General features: G+C 47.6%; 1 pseudogene; it reads right to left on the reverse strand.

Annotated features, from left to right (window-relative positions):
* Window positions 1-2,518: 2,518 nt before the first annotated feature.
* LOC144373078 (stathmin-4-like) lies at window positions 2,519-16,256 on the reverse strand (annotated as a pseudogene).
* Between the last annotated feature and the right edge of the window lie 212 nt (window positions 16,257-16,468).

Below are 16,468 nucleotides of genomic sequence, written 5' to 3' on the forward strand. Positions count from 1 at the left end.
GAGAGATTTTGATGTAAATTGGAAATTTAAAAACCATGGCCTTGCCACTTAGCTTCCTGCCCCATTTGTAAACACTTTTAAGGCAGGATTTGTTTCCTAATGCTTTGAAGGTGCGCCATTCAGAGCACATAATTTGAAATTTCAGGGTCAGATGCTGGGGCTTAGTGGACATCCTGTCTCCATGCTCATTCAAAAGGGTCTGATTGCCACCCCCAATTTAAAAACATATATTTATATATGCATATATATGTGCATATATATGTATATGTTTTATGCAGCATGCTAGAAATACATACACAAAAACTAAAATTGAGATACAATTTCTGTGGAAAAAGTACTTATTACCTGGAATTCATTTTAATGTTTAGTTTTCTGTTCTATTCTGAAGGAAGGAAGATTGGGTAGGGCCAATAAAGCTGAGCTCACAATCCAATGAGTCATATCTCACAGCTTCAGAAACACTGATCTAGGACTCACAGCCTAGTTTGGAAGTGTCAAGAAGCAGCACAGAAAATAGAAGGAGGCCAGTAGAGTAGAGGAAGGGGGGAGATAGGGAGGGAAAGGGTAAGGATGTTGGCCAAATTACAGTGTTATATTGTGTGCATGTATGTATATGAGAATGGATTCCAACGTTCTGTATTATTATAATGAACAAATAAAAAAGTTTTTTAAAAAGAAGCAGCACAGTGAAGTGGCTAAAAATACAGACCCTGGGAGCAAGCTGCCAAATTCAAGTCGCTGTTCTCCCACTTAACTATCTTTGTGAATTTGGGCAAGAGTTATGCTTTCTATACCTCAATTTCTTTTCCTATATAATAGGATAATAAGAATAAGTTTCTCCTCCAGCTGGTGTGAGAATTAGGTGAGGTAATATATAAGTTCAGAAAATTTCCAGGCATCTAGTAAGAATGTTCAAAGCATTAGCTGCCGCCGCCTCCTTCTTCTTCATCACCACCATCAATGTTGATCCTCCAGTTATCCTTTCCTAAAACAAGGCTAAATTGCAATACCACTGGTGGAAAAAACAAAAGGCAATATCAAAGAGTTTATTTGCAAAGCTGTACAAAACTCCACAGTGTGCAGGGCAGGGTGTAGCAATTCTCTGGGCCCCTGGACAGGCAGACTGCCCTCCTGCTCCTGTTTGCAAGGGAGGAGTGGGAGGGGCTTCTGTTTCCAGCCATGGTACTGGTCCTGGAGAACATGAGTTCTGTTACTGAATGGCTCTTTCTGCCTTCCACTAGCAAACATTTTATTTTCTTGATCACAGTTTGATGCACTGAGAATCCCAAAGCTCCCAGGGTGAAAAGGGCTTCTGCCAGGGTCTGACTATTGAGGTTCCCCCCAAATTCCTATGTTGAAACCTACCCCCCATGCAATAGTGTTAAGAGGTAGGACCTTCAGGAGGTGATGAGCTCATGAGGGCTTTACCCTCATTTTACCGTTTTGCCATATGAGGACTGAGTGGAGAGCAGCTTTGACCAGATGATCTTGGACCTCCCAGACTCTAGAAGTGTGAGCAATAAATCTCTTTCCTTTATAAATGACCCAGAATAAGGTATTTTGTTATAGCAACCTAACACATTAAGGCAACTTCTTTCTTACAATGAATCCTGGGGACCATATTAGAATGTTAGTCCATAGTAAGGAAGATTTGGTTTCTTTTCTTATCAATTCATTACACTCAATCCACTTGATTGTCCTGGGAAGAAAGGGAGGGACAGGGCAGGAACAACCCACAGGGAAGGTTTAAAAGAAGGGAAAAGCAAACCTTTCAATTATTCCAAGGGCCAGCATAATTTAACCAACCTCTTCCAGAAGCACCTCAGATACATGGATGGCAAAATTAAGAGGCACCTGCTATCAGATGGGAGGCGGATACATTTCTAGAACTTTCTACCAGTCACTCAAAAAACAAATTCAGGAAGAAAAGCACTGGAGATTTGTAGTAAACGTTTCATTGGTCATGATGATCAAAAGATGATGGTTAACACACACACACACACACACACACACACACACACACACCTCATTCCTCCTGCTGCTAGGCAGAGTGACATGTCTGCCTTGCACTGCTCTGGCTGGGCTTCTTATCCTGTGGGCCCTGCAGCCATGGCTCCTCAGGACTCTGCCCATCATTCACCCTGAACTTCCACTGCCCCTTGTTCACATCTTCCCTCAACAGGGTGCCTGGAGGCTGCTCTTCCAGGCAGAGCCATGAAAATTGGAGGCCTTGGTGGCCTGATTCTGCAGTGGGTAGTGTCGCAATGTCCGTGACTTCTTCTCCTTTCCAAACTCTCCTTCTTTCCCCTCTCCCACCCCATCATTGTTCCCCAGAAACAAACAGGATGGCTTCACTGGTCAATTCTTTACATGTACAAACACCAAAAGCGGAGGAAACGCCCCTAGGCCCCCCCCTCTCCAAACCCAGCGCTGGGAGAGCAGTCGACGGGGGGAGGCTGCTGGAACCGGAGCTGTGGGACTGTACAGCTTTCCTGGAAACTTCTTTGGCCTCTGGGCTTTACCTGGAGGCCTCTTCCTTCAGCTCCTTGTTTTTCCACACCTCTTCCGCATGCTTGTCCTGGGAAGAAAGGGAGGGACAGGGCAGGTCACACAGGCTTCCCCGGGCCTAAAGGAAGGTAGAGGGGTGAGAGAAGGGCAGCACAGGATGGCTATCAGGAACAGCGGAGCAGTGTCGGCCAAGGCGTCCTGGGAGTGGCAGAATGCGGCAGGTGAGTGAGCCCAGGGACAGGTGGGTCCCAGCCTCCCGCAGAGCCCCCAGCCTCTTTCCCCCTTATCTGGCTACTGTGACAGCTGGACTGGCAGCTTGGCTTGACTTATTATAGGGAGCTGCTGGGGTAGCTTGTGTGAGAGGAGCCCCTAGGAGAGCAGGACCACTGCAAGCCCCGCCTACAAGTCACCAGTCTGCGCCATCTGCCTGAGTTCCTGGTCCATTCCCCTTATTGCTTATTGCCCACCCCCCTCCGCCTCCTTCACCTGCTTTCTTATGGTAAGAGATCCTTCATTTGTAGTTCAGCCCAAAGGCAGGCCCCGCCCTCTGCGGCCCGCCAGCTGCATGGCCAGCTACATGGCCAGCTGCATGGCCTCAGCTGACTCCTCAAGGTGGGCCACGTTCTCTGATCACGGCAGGGCCTGGAGGGCGGCTCTGGCACCTCCTGAGCTCTGTGAAGGCAGTGTCCACCTGCAGTGCTGCATCCTGCCTGCCTCATGCTACTGCTCACTGTGAAAACTTCCAGATCCTCTTGTCTTCTAGTTTGTATTTCCCACAATGGCACCTTGCATTTGGCAGGTGCTGGGTAAATGACCCGCCTTCCAGTCCCTGGTATAATCACGTTCAAATGGCAGAATTGACTTGAAGTAGACCCATTGAGGCAACCCAGGCTCCCAAGCTAGACCTTAATCTAGAGCTCTGTCCCTAGAGAGGACCTAGAACTTCCCATGGGTTGGAGGCAGAGAACAGTGTAGATCAAGCAGTAGTTCTCAAACTCCACCATGTGTCAGCATCACCTGGGAACCTCTATGGTCCCCAGAGACCAACCCTAGAAAGCCATGGTAGTAGGTGTGTGGCAGGGTCCAAGTATGTGTAGTTTTAAACTTTGCACCAAATAATTCTGGTGTAGACCACTGGTGACCCAAAGACTGGCCCAGAAGGTTTTCCCACCCCACCTGCTGTCTCCTCCAGTGAATAAAGGTGAGTAGGATCAAGGTCCCAGAGAAAGATGCCCTCTCAAATGTCTATGCTGGCACCTTGCTGCCTGGAGTCTATCCTACCTCCACAGCTCATGTTCCCCAGTGTGAACCTTTCCAATTGCTTCTCAGGTGAGCTCCTGGGCCCTGGGTTTCCAGCTTCCATTTCCTTGTCTCCAAATGCCCTCTCAGTGATGAAAGCCTAGTGACACAATGGTGGGCTTTTCTTTCTAACAAAGGCAAGCAAAGAGCCACCTGGACGCAGAGCTGAAGCACTGGTTTCTAGTCCCAACTCTGCCCATGTTAGCTATGTCATCCAGCACAAGTCATCTGACTCTCTGACTGGTTTGCTCATCTACATCAAGGATAATGCCTGTTCTGCTTACCACCATGGACTTGTGAGGCAGTAGTATAATGAGACAGAAGTGTTTGCAAATAGTCTTTCAAACTCTCTATCACCAGACCAGCCTCAATTATTTGTTTTGGACATGGCCTCTGAGCCCATGCCCCCTCCTATTGTGACTGTAGATTTTTTTTTTCAAGAGTTTGTCTCGAGTCATCCCTTATTAATTGGGGAAGCCTGAAATCAGACCCAGATTGCTTCCCGCCCACAGGGTACTTGGTAGAGGCCTTGGTGCCCCTCAAAGGATAGCATCAGGGTGAGGGGCTGGCACGTGCTGACCAGAGCCAGGGCCTGCACAACGTACAGATCCCTGGAGAAGAAACCATCTTCTCCAGCTCCCTCCTGCCCATGCTAAGAGGGAGCGAAACAAAAAAGAGAAGCACTTACCTTCCTTCGTTCCTCGGCCACTTCTAGTTTCTTCTGGATCTCTTCCAGTGATGGGTCTTGCCGCCAGTGAAAATAGGCATTGAACTCGGGCATCCCATCAAAGGAAGGTGGCTTCAGGATGACTTTGAAGGACTAGCCCGAGGTGCATTTGTTCAGTTCAATGACTTCCAGTTCAATGACTTCCATGTCCAAGATGATGCACCAGTTCAGGTCCCTTGTGTCTGCTGCATGATGAAAGCGATGACTGCTTACCTGCTGAAGAATAGCTGGGACCCCTAAAACATGCACATGGACCAGGAGAGCTGGGTCCCTGTGACAAACCAGTGGCCATGGGCCTGGTTCTGTCCTGAGCACTGCTACCTAAGGTCAGAGGGCTGATAGGGCCCAAGGTCCATAGCCACAGTAAGGCCCCAGGCTCCTCAATTAGGGCCCTGGGGACATGTGATGTCTGACACCAGCCACAGCAACAGCAGCTGCCTTGGCTTCTGCCTCTACCACCAGCCTCCTCTGAGGATTAGCTCTTTCACCCATTGTCCTTGCTGGTGTCAGACAGTGGTGCATTTTACCCACTGCCCACCCAGGCCCCTCCTCGTCCTGCTACCCACTGACTGTGTGGCCTGTGGACACTGACTGCTCCTACCCTGTTCTCTTCTTTCTGTCCATTCAGCACTGTCTTTCATCTGGCTTTGATCTTTCCTCCTACACGGTTTCCCACACCAGCCTAAACAGAAAAGACAATCCCAGGTCATCCAAACCCACCGTCACCTACTGCCAGGCCAACCACACCCCTTCCTCTCAACAGGAAATAGGAGGTGACCTGTCCCCCACACCCAGCAGGAGAACCTGGACATCCAGTGTCTAGGAACCATCTCTGAAACTGGCCCCGAGCAGTACAGCCACCACAGCCCAGGCAGGAAGCCCTCTTCCCACCTCCAGACTCTTGGAGAATCTCCTCCTTTCCTAGGAGACCGCTCAACCACCCCGTGTCCCCTCTTCCCTTCTGGTTTGTTCCTGAGGGTGGACTCTCTGCCTGGTTCCCCTTGGTGTTGTTTGTTCAAGAAATGAACAAAGGTGAAGCTAAGAGGGAGTGCTCTAGAGAGGGCCTGATTCAGATCCCAGCTGCCATCTAGTGCCCCAGGCTAGACCCCTGCAGCTTGGACCCTGGCACTCTGGGTAGGAGCATGTGCACGGGAAGGAGAGTTTCATAAAATGGGGGCTGGGGACTGCACCCTCATGCACAGGAGGGAGCCTCTACTCCTTTCTTCCTCAACTGAGTCCTCACTGACCTTCATATATGTAAGATGACTTATTCAGAAGGTCAGCCAGGAAGCAGGAGAAGAACAGGGACACCAGTGGGAGCTCCTCCATCTTCTCCTTGTAGGCTGTGGAAACATCAGGCAGGTAAAGTTGGGGACCCTGGCTGGCCTCAGAGACCCACATCTACATGAGTTGGTCTGGAGTTTTTAGCTCCAGAAATGCACCCAAGCCACCTGCACCTCTCACATCTGGAACCACCTCCTTAGGATTGTGGCGTCTGATTCAGCCCCTCATCTGTCCCCTTCCAGAGCACCCAGTGGCCCTATCTAGTATTTCTCCCCTCCTAGCACCAAATGCCAGGCATCCTCAGGTATAGATTTCAAGCACCACCACCAGCCCCCAGCTTGACTCTGGGACCCAGCTTTCTGTCTCCCCATGCTCACCCTGGATGAGTCACTTCTTTGGCATTGGGATGTAGAAAATCCATGCTCCATTCTACCAGAAACATTGGGTAGTGCCACACAAAGGGTGGAGAAGAAGACAGGACAGGGAGTCATCACTGTCCCTCTGCTCCACACTGGGTGCTAAGTGGGGCTGCTCTTCCTGACCTTCCTAGCACAGTGGCCAAAGCCAGCATGACTGGTGTCCATGAGGCAAGAGTGTATCTCTACCACCACCAATTCCCTCTGTGTTTGGAGGTCACAGTTCAGAGCCGCCCAGGCCACAGTGGTGACCCCTGTCCATCTCTCCCCACTTCCCTGGAGATAGTGGACATGCTTTTGTGCTTAGCATTCTCAGGCCTTCTCAGCAGCAACCTGCCCAGCACAGAGCCAATTGTGCTCTTTTACAATTGAAAACATAAGTGACTGCAGAAATACTGAATGGGCATTTAAAAAACTTTAAAAGAAAAAATACACCAATGAGCAAAAGGAAGAAAAACTTCAGTTATACTCCCACCCACCACCTGGGGACTGAGATGGTCAGGAGCCACCATGGTGGGACAAAGGCTGGGACAAGAATAAAAGCCCTTCCTCCTCATGGGAGATATCTCCATGCTCTACCCCTGTGCTCTCTTCCCAGGCCTGAGGTTAGACCTGCTAAAAGCACAGAGGCAAAATGTTTGCACAAGAAGAAATTGTTACTGGGGGGAGAGAGGGTGGTCAAAAAATTCTAATTGCACTTATTTTTATTCACTTTCAAAATCATTACTTTGGGGCCAGGTGTACTGGTGCATGTTCAGTAATTCCAGCGACTTCAGAAGCTAGGGCCAGAAAATCACAATTTCAAGGCCACCCTTGGCAAATTTGTGAGACCTTGCCTCAAAATAGAATATTAAAAAGGGGCTAGATATGTAGCAGTGACACAGCACCCTGAGTTCAATCTTCAATACTACACACACACAAAAAAAATTTAAAAATCACTAATTTGGGAGATGGCACAGCTGGGCAATACATTATTAGTTTCCCAATAGTGTGGTTTTGGGTTATCTGACAGCCAAGTTTAGATGATGATGTTGGCCTGCATTACTTTTCAGAAATTGAAGGCCTGTTTTCATATTATGTGTGTCTCCTTTTCTGCTTAACTTTGGGGTCAGGTTCTACTTGGCCCTGCAAGTAGACATGTCTCTGTGCGTCCATAAATCATTATGTGCAGAAAAATAGCCCATTCTTCCATGCCATGTGGGGACCTACCTGCGAGGGTCATGTTTGCTGGGATCTGGTGGCTAATCTGACTGAAAGTCACAGAAGGCGTCTCTCACCAGCTCAGGACATGGTCAAACTCTGAAACAAAAAAAGAAATAGTTTACCACTGATAGATTATCAGCCTAAGGAGGGTCTCTATACAACTGCAGAGGAACCTTGGGGTACTGCACTTGCCCTCACCCCTAGGTCCTCTTTCCACCAGCTCTCACTATCCCAAATACTCACACCCTTCCACTTAACCGGGTCAAGTTCAGGCACTAATGCCAATGTTGCTGTTGGCTTCCTTGTCTCGAGGCCTGAATGTGAACTTGAGTTTCCCAAACCCCTATGAACAAGGGGTGTTCCTCTGTCTCCCTGGGCAGCTCAGTGGCCTTCCCAAGGCAAGGATGCTAGTGAGAGGCCAGTCTCCAGTAGGAATTGCCTAGAGGTATTTTTAAAAATAACCACCCCTCTTAACTTCCGTCTCTACACCCCACCTGTCTCCAGCCAGTTCTGACATGGGGTGAGAGAGAGTTGGACAGAGATGTTAAAACTTTTTCAAGATGGCCTCCCTCTTGCCCGCCCTCCAAGAACCACTGGCCCAGGCCCACTAAAAACAACCCTGGATCACAAAAAGAGAAGAATCAAGGCCCAGTGTCATCACACCTGGTTGATTCATAGACACAAATGGACACATCAGGGCTTTGTGGGAGCCAGAGATGGGCTCCCTACTCAGCATGAGGCCAGGGGAGCCAGGGAGGGACCCCTGTCAGAGCATAAGAGACAGGTCAGAATCTGGTGAAAAGGTCATTCTGCCAGGGAACTGCTCAGGCCAGGGTCAGGGTGAAAAAGCTCAGTGTCCTCAGGGCTCCCTTGAGATAGTTAGAAGGTAGGAGAGCAGCGAAGGCACTGCCTGGAGCTCACTGAAGACAGGAAGGGCTGGCTCTGGAGAGTGCTTGTCACCCAGGCCACTCCATCTTTGACCACTGGTCACTCTGCCAGTGGAAGGTGGTACGAGCCAGCAGGCTGCCTTCTCACGTGGCTAAGTGACACTGAGGCCAAACTGGAGCCCCTTTCCTCCAAGAGCCATGGTGCCTTCCCACTAGGAGCCAGGGTCCGAGCTCTTGTGAGTAGCGGGGCCAGCTCTGGGGTAAGAGCTAGACCAGTGAAGTGTGATTGCAGATGTCAACTCTTGGCTAGTCATGTCACATGTCCGAACCTTGCTTTTCTGACCTTCTGCACAGAGATGTACCAATTAGATGAGAAAAGCTTCTGCCCTGCACCAGCACACAGAATGCGTCATGAATGTCAGGGTCCTTTCCTCTGTGTCAGTGTGGTCCTCCCCTCAGCCCTGCTAGGAGTGTCGTCTCCATTCACAAGTGAGGAGAATGAGGCTCAGAGGGTCTGTGTGACTAGAGAGCGCACAGACTTGACCTAGCTCTAGCTGCCCACACAGTCTTGGTCTCCTTTCTCCTCAATGTGCTGGGTCCAGAGGCCCCTGCCAGGCCTCTCCTGAGTCACACAATGGACCTTCTTTCTCTGGTATCAGGCTGTTCCTGATGGTGCCAGCGGGACCCGAGCAGGGAGGCAGGCCTAGTGCCTGGATGTGAAATCCCCAGTCATGTGTCTGCAGCCTGCATAATCTGCTCAGGGCCGGGCTATCTGAAGGCAATGGGCTGAGTGAGGAAGCTCTTGCCAGGAGAGGCAGCGGCCTTGGACCTTAACCTGGGTGATGGATCAGAAATGGAAGAGGAGGCAGAGAAGCCCACCTGAAAAAAGAAGGGGAGCTGAGCAGGGGCAAGTACTTGGAGTCAAAGGATGTAGCCCTTGGCCAAAGCCAGAATGAGGATGAGGCTGTGCTTAGGGAGCACTTCGCACCCACAGCATCCCAGCTGAGCTTCACTGAGCCAGAGCTAGGCCCACAAGAGAGACATCATCAGCTTCATTTTCAGATGAGGGACCTGGGGCTCAAAAAAGTTAAGATGCTAGACTAAGGTCACAAAGTTCTGAGGTGGCAGAGCCAAGTCAAGCATCCCCATCTTGTGACTTTTAAGTTCCTCCCTAGTGGCCAGGGGAGAAACTAGATTCTCACTACTGCTTCCTCCATGGTCCTAAGAACTCAAGCCATGGCCTAGGGCTATGGATTAATTTTAAAATGTGCCATGTATTTAAGAACATTCTACATGGAAGCTACTGTGCTAGGAGTTTGGGGAACATAGAGAATGTCAGGAGCCAGAGGAGGAAGACCAAGGAGGGAACAGGAGATGTCACAGAGCTGATCAGCAGTGTGCATGGTCAAGGAATTGGTGATGACCATTGGATCAGAATCTGCATGATAAAATTGGTACTCATAGAATATTTGCAATGTAAACACTCTTTTACTTTAGTTTTCATAACTGTGTTGTGAAGTAGCAATACTATCTGCATTTTATGAATGAAGAAACTGAGGGTCAGAGAGGCCAAGTGACATTTTCATTCAGTAGAGTGAGTTGAGTAAGATTCATCCACATCTTAATCCTAATGACTGTGAATGTGGTCTTATTAGGGAAAAAAAAAAGATTTCCTCGGATGTCATTAAAGATTCCAAAATGAGATCATCTCTGATTACCCAAGTGGGCCTTAAGTTCAATGGCAAGTCCCTATGAGTGACACACAGAGGAAGCCATACAAAAATGGAAGCAGAGATTGGAGTGAAGAAACCTCAAGCCAAGGAATGCCCAGGGTGACCAAAAGCTGGAAGAGGCAGGGAAGGATCTTTTCTGCAACTCTGGAGCAAGCATACCCTGCTGGCACCTTGAGTTTGAAATCCTCACCACTGTTTTATGGTGAGGTACTCCAGCCCTAGGAAACCAGTACCCTCAGTAAATAACAAAACCATGAGCCAAAGTCATGATTCTTCCACCTTATCTCAGCAACCAGCATTTGCACATGGTCTGATTTGTTCCTCAAGAGCATCTGTGTACAAGAATCTCAGGGTACATGGGACCCTTAAAAACCCTCATGCTAAGTGCTACACCATTTCTGTTGCAGCCAAGATCTGAAAGATCTGCTCTGTATGGGATGCTCTGAGGAAGGACCAGAAGATACGGGGGCAGAGGGTAGGCAAGACCTCTGGAGAGACCTCTGGGTGCCAAGGAGCACCCAGCCTGAGAGGAGCCTGGTGGCACCCTGGTTAGCCTCTGGCATCAGTGGTCAGTGGAGCCAGGACAGCAGCCTCCTCAGCACTCGGCCTGCTGGTGTGACCTAAGTGTCATCTTGCACAGGTGGTTCAACATTCATGCCATGTCATACCACAGCAAAACACAGCCTAGCGCATGCTCCAATGCACTTTGTAGGAACACCACTGGTCAGTCAAGTGACCCCTGTGGGCCTGGGCATGCATCAGCACAGCAGGTAGGAGAGGACTTCAGCTTCAGCTGGCCCAGATGCCAGTGCGGCCTTACCCCAGGTGATGAAGGGCCATCATGCCATTTAGGTGAAATGCCTAGAATGGTGAAATGACTTTGCATCTTGACAGTGGAATGAGTGGTGGACTGGGTTTATTCAGAACAGAGGGGACCCACTGGGTTGATGCAGGGTACATTGGGACTGAACACTAGAATGGGACAGGGAAATCACAGAGGCCTCCACACCAGCGAAGGAGTCTGTACCTTATATTCAGTTAGAAAGGCTTTGGTGTTCTTTGAATGAGAGGAGAGGGCAGTGGTGAGGCTTACAGGGACAGCAATAACAACGGCTGCCATTTCTTCAGCATCTACTTTGTACAAGGAAAAGCAAAGGCATATCTCAATTTATTTTTGATAATGAGGAAATGGCAGCTCTGCACAGTTGGGTAAAGGACACCAAGTCACACAGACAGTAAGAAGCAGAGTTGGGATTTGAGCCTGTGTGTGTTCCATCAGGAAACCTTCTCTGTGCGCAGGTTCAAGTACAAGCACAAGGAGATTCAGCAGCAGTGTCAGCTTGGGGAAAAGATTAGGAGGGGAAGGCTGGCAATGTTTTGTACAGGCAGGCTGGAGACCAACCTGGGCTGTCATTTGTGTCCCACCCAGCACTGATTTCCCAACTACAGACTCATCCATACACTTCCCCCAGCTCAAGCTTCAGTACATAAATTGGTGAGGGATCATCCCACCAAGCAGAGAGTCAGCCACGAGGCCTCAGACACAGAGGGGTAAGTTTTGAATGGGGGAGGGCTTGGCTGCTGGGGAAGCCCTAGAATCAGGGAAGATGTTGATGAGAGGGATCTCATGGTGGGATGGTGGGGAGGAGAAGATGCCTAAAGTGAAAATATCAGTACCCGCAATTTCCCTTGAACACCACAATGTCAGAGGTGAGGAAATCACTAAACAGATGCATGATCACAGAACAGGGAACTCTCCCGGAGGAGCTGTCTCAATTCTGGGGAACAGGAGAGACTTTCTGATGAGCACATGATGAGAGACATCAGGCCCAGGTAGGCTAAATGTCCTGCATTGCACACAACAATTCCACGCAGGAAAAATATCCCATCAGAAATGCTAGTGACTTCCTCCTGGGGACAGAGGTCCTGAGGTCACACAGCAAGTTGCTGGCAGAGAAAGGTCAGGAGCCCAAGCATCTGGACTCCAGCGTTGGCACCTTTCTCCTTCACACTGGCCCCTTCACCCCTTCAAACACAGGCTGGATGAGAGGAACAGCCCACTCTGAGGCCAGCAGAGCAGCATCCAAAGGTGAGCATGCAGACAGGACGCCACAGGGAGCATCAGCAGGACCATGCTCCCCGGCTTTCTACAAGTCGGTTAGTAACAGGAACAGGCAGGGGAGAGTGCTGAGTGCTCAGGCACCACCTGGTGCTGCCACCTCCCAGCATGCACACTGCCTCCCAGATGCTCTGACTGCCCACGTGGCACAGTGAGTCGCACTGTTCTTGTCACTCTAAGAAATGCCCAAATAGGACTCTCAGGATGTGCCCAGGCCCACGCGGACTATTTTTGAGGGATAAGCAGCTAATGGATGACCAAATGGTTTGAATAGAGCTCTCCTTGGCAAGGATATTGGAGGCCAAATATAGGAACTCTGTCACAGAATTGGTATGACAGCTTCACGGTGGGGGAACCATGAAGGCTGAGCCAGGTCCTCCAGCCACAGGCAGAGTGGGAAGGGCTTCTTCCAGCTGTGCACTGGACTGGCCTCTTAGGAGTCCAGGTCAAGTTCTATATTCACCTGGTATTAGCTGCATTAAGTGACCTCAGTGTCACATGTCTTTACATTTGACTGGAATTGTACCATCTTAGAACAGTAACCTAGCTTATTTCATGCTGACCAGGGGCTCTGATGGGCAGCATGTGTCTTATTTGAGTTTAAAATCAAAAGGAGTTAAATTATTTTTTCATGAATGTGGTTTTCAGTCTTTCCACACTATTTATAAATATTGAATTCCATGCCAAGTCCTCTGTTAAGTCCTAGAATAACCCCAGGAGGGGAATCTTAGGGAGTTCTACAGATGCTCTGCAGGTCTTCAGCAGGGTCTCCTGCAATACTGTGGACCATGTCATCAAGGAAGAAAGGGGGATTAGAGTAAAGACCATTTAGGGATGAGTGAGTCATAGAGGGGGCTGGCAGACAGAATGGTGTGTGATTCACTGGCTTTGGGGACTGGTAGTATCAAAGCTCCTCTTAGGTTTGCTTTTCAGGGCTTCAAGAGGAGACGGCAAATGGTCGAGAGCTTCAGAATGCAGCATAATTATGCTTCTAGGAATGACCTGCTGCTGACAGCAGAACTTTGGAGGCCTAGGTCTGAGGAGGCCCTCCAGGTTCTAATGGCTATGCCAAGAGGAAGCCATTAGACAACCCCAGATAATCCACAGTGATGGGACTTCCCAGGCTATTTTTAATCTCCTATTCAATATATACAAGAGATTCAGCATGGCAGAAGTCAAGTTCAGGGTGTGAATTATTATTCAGGACAGGCAGAGAACTGGGTTTGTGAGTCAGGCTCTGGGTGGGGTCCCAGAGTCAGGAGCAGTCTCAGGCACAAGCACCTGAAGCAAGCTCTGTAATTTCACTCCTGACAATGACATGGATGTTTGACAGTGCACCATGGCTAACCAGGAGCTTCCCGGTACATGTGTGCTTATGCACCTTACACAAACTGCTTCAATTGCAAACATACTAGCCCTGAATGTCAGAAAAATCTATTGACAGAGAAAAGAAAATAAGTATTTGCACTCTAGTGAGTTTACACTTTCAGCATTTTCTTGTTTTTTCCTGTGTCTATTATGTTTGCATTATTGTAATCCATGTGTATACATTTTACCATTCACTCTCCCTGAAACCTATGAAATGAATATGATTGGACCCATTTTCCACATGGTCAGTTTAGCAATTTTGTTTCCCTGAAGTGGGACAAGCAGGAAGGGATAGGCATAATTTGAACCATAATCTTTTTACATCAAATTTCATGCTGTTCCTGACAAAGCTCCATGCTGTTCTCAAACCCAGCCCTGCCCCTACATGGGAGCAAGAAGAGATGCCCATGGCACATGGTTGAAGTTGACTATCTCCAAATTGCCTCCCTATCCTGGGTGACCTCATGCTTTAAATTCTTACCATTAAGCTGTCCTTGGGTTTAGCTATGGCCTCAGACAATCCCCATTTGATAGCCTACACCTAACCTATCAAGCATAATAAATTGAGTCCTTTTCATATCTGGACAGAAAAAGCAAGAGAACTTGTCAACATCCCCAGAGGGTCAAGTTCTTTGCCCATTCTGCAGTCCCACAGATGAAAGGAGTCAAGGGAATCTCTAGATTTTTATTTCCCATCTCTTCTCAGATGAAGAGACAAAGGGTCTAGGAAATCTAGTGCCTGTCTGAGGCCCAAAGATCAGAGTTCTAATTCCAGCCCAAATTTAACTATACTGAAAGAGACCCCTTATCTTTTGCAACATCATTTTTATTTCTTTTTTCTTTCATTCTTCTCCAGAGCTTATTTTTTTGCATTACTTTAATTTTAACTTTAAATAGATATCACTTACAACTATAAGTACACAAGTTAAGTATAAGTTAAGTATAAAATAGTGTCCACTGATTTTCTTTGCATGAGATAAGAGATTTAACAAAATTTATTTCCTCTCTCTACAAACCTGGTTCTATCAAAATGATCTGGATTTTTCAGTTTTGTATTATCATTACCAATTTCTTTTTTTAATGTTATTCACTCAACAAATATTTTTTTAAAACCTACTGTATGCACTATGCAGAGTAGTAAGAAAGACTACATGATCACCTTACTCAACATATCCCTAGCCTAAGATACTTGACATTTGCATTCAGCTTTGTTAATACATTTACTATAATTAGATGGCTCTAAACGCTATTGTTCTGGTTGTTCATGACCATTATATGTCCTTTTCGTATTCAAGTTTTTTTTTTAATTTGATCAGTTTTTACTATCTACAGTACTTCTTGGAATAATTTTCTCCAGAAAGCCCTCATGGTATGCTTCTTGAGACAGCTGTGTCTGAGATGCTGAATGTAAGTGGCAGGCAGCCCTGACCCTGGGTCAACAGTCCCTTGCATGTGGAGGGAGCAGTTAGCTTTGGATGCTGTCTATCCACTTGTTCTCACATACACACTCTGCACTTTGCACTTTGCTCCCCTTTCTGTCTGGATTTCAGGCACAGATGCCCGTCCAGGGACCCAGCGACTCCCAGCACACTTCCTGTCCTCCTTCCCCCAGATTCACATTCTCCAGCTTGTTCTATAAACTCTAGATTTGCCAGTGCCTGTCATAAACCAGGCCAGCCACTGCGGGCTCCCTCCCCTTTTGATCTGTCTTGTTCTTCTGCCTCTCATCTCTGACAGCAGGACCCAAAGCAGGCAGGGCACATAGCTCTAAAAGAAAGGAGCAAAAAGCTTTGGGCTTTGGTGGGGGAGAAACATAGGTATGTACATGTGAGTGGGGGCAGGTGGGAGAGGAATATGTGTGGGGTGCATGTATCTGTGATCCTCCTACCTTCCTATTGGGACTATAAATGGTAAGGGTGAGTTTTTGGATGGGGGGGAGGTCCTTGCTCATTCTCAAACAAAAACAGAAAAATCAACCTTTCCCACACTTTTACATTTCTAAATATAGCAAAAGCTAATTTAACAAGCAAACCAGGTAATGCATGATTCATGTTCATTTCTCAAGCTAACAAAGAGTTTGGTCCTCTAATAAGCAATATAAAAAATTGAATTTTTCCTCATTACAAATTCCACCCAAATTTCTATGCCTCTTCCAAAAAAAGTAAATAAAAACTCATTTCTTTCCATCTATGACTTCAAACTTTCTAGGAATTCTGTCTCCAAATGAAAGTCCTTGGGTAAGCAGGAAACAATATAAAACTGTAAAAAGGGACATAGAATGCAGGATCTTAAGTGTTCTGGAAAAATTAGTCTTTTCTTTGATTATGATCTTGATAATTTGAAATCCTATATGTAAAATCAAGAAAAACAGATCTGAACATTCCTGTTCTTTTTGCGTATCAATTGAAGGTGGACTCTGACCTCTCTCCTCCTCACCTATCCTGCTTTCTTTGCCCTGTGTCCTTTCCTGTTCCACTATCTTATTATATCCCCATTTGTCAATCTGTGTTGCTATGTTTTAAATACTGTCAATCAACCCTCTTTCCTTCTAGAGAAGGCACGTGGTTTAAACTGCCTGGTCAAAGGAGGGAAAGTGGCCAGTCTCACCTGGCCCTCAGATCCCTTTCATGGAGCCAAGATGGAATCTAGATATGAACCACTCATCCAAGCAAAAATGTGAGGAACACCCCACCAACAGTATAACCTGGAGTCCTACTCACCCATGGAGACACGTTCCAAAATATCCCACAGGTGCCTGAAATCTAGGATATACTGCTTTCTCCTCCACATACATACCTATGATAAGACTTCATTTATAAATAAGTCACAGCAAGAGATAAACAACAATAGCTAGTAATAAAATAGAGTATTTATCATTATATACTGATAAAAGTAATTTGAAACTTGCAAATGGCTTATTTCTG

This window comes from Ictidomys tridecemlineatus, unplaced genomic scaffold (genome assembly GCF_052094955.1).
Source record: "Ictidomys tridecemlineatus isolate mIctTri1 unplaced genomic scaffold, mIctTri1.hap1 Scaffold_223, whole genome shotgun sequence".
NCBI classification, from domain to species: domain Eukaryota; kingdom Metazoa; phylum Chordata; class Mammalia; order Rodentia; family Sciuridae; genus Ictidomys; species Ictidomys tridecemlineatus.